Raw genomic sequence first — 743 nt, 5'->3', positions numbered from 1 at the left:
GAAGTCATTAGAATCACAGTTCAAAGAAAAAAGTGAGCAGCTGGTCTAGGCCATCTGGTAGGGGACATAAAATGGTCTCTTTCTTCTCCAGTCAGTCTATGAAATTTTCATTAATTGTAGGAACATCTTCCAACATTAGCCAACATCATATTGTTAAAAATGTAAGTCTTAATAAATCATCAAAACTGATGTCTTAGGGAAGCAAGGAAGCTGCAGTCCGCTGGGGTCTTCCCTCAGCAATAAGACACCAGGCCATAATTACAATTTTAACTTGGTGTTTTCAAAGCAAATTAGTGGGAATTAGATTCCTCAGCTCCTTTGAAGGCCTCAGGGAAGAATGTGGACAGGGTGGTTCCCTAGGCTGCAGAGGAATCTCCTTTGTATTGATTTCAGGAGCCACTTCTGGCTTAAAAACATGGAGCAAGTGTCCTCCCTGTGCTGCATGCTTGGGCTGGATCCCAGCAGCAGGGATGGGAGCTCACTCCAGGACACCTGAACCCCAAAAGGACCAGGGGAAGTTTAAACAACTCCCTGCACCCCATGCAAGAGGAATTCCAGCTCTGGTGGGGGGAGCAGAGCTCAGCAGAACCCCTGTATTAGCTGCTGTGATCTCAGGGTCCCCCGGAGCTCCTGGACATTGATATTCCTGTTGAATATATGGTTGACTTCCTTGAAACTCAGGCAGGTGGTTTGAAAATGCAGGGATAGTGGCAGCTGCCACGGGGAAACCAAAGTGAACAGGA

This window comes from Geospiza fortis, unplaced genomic scaffold (genome assembly GCF_000277835.1).
Source record: "Geospiza fortis unplaced genomic scaffold, GeoFor_1.0 scaffold538, whole genome shotgun sequence".
In the NCBI taxonomy this organism is placed as follows: domain Eukaryota; kingdom Metazoa; phylum Chordata; class Aves; order Passeriformes; family Thraupidae; genus Geospiza; species Geospiza fortis.
Note: the sequence above shows the minus strand (reverse complement) of the source record.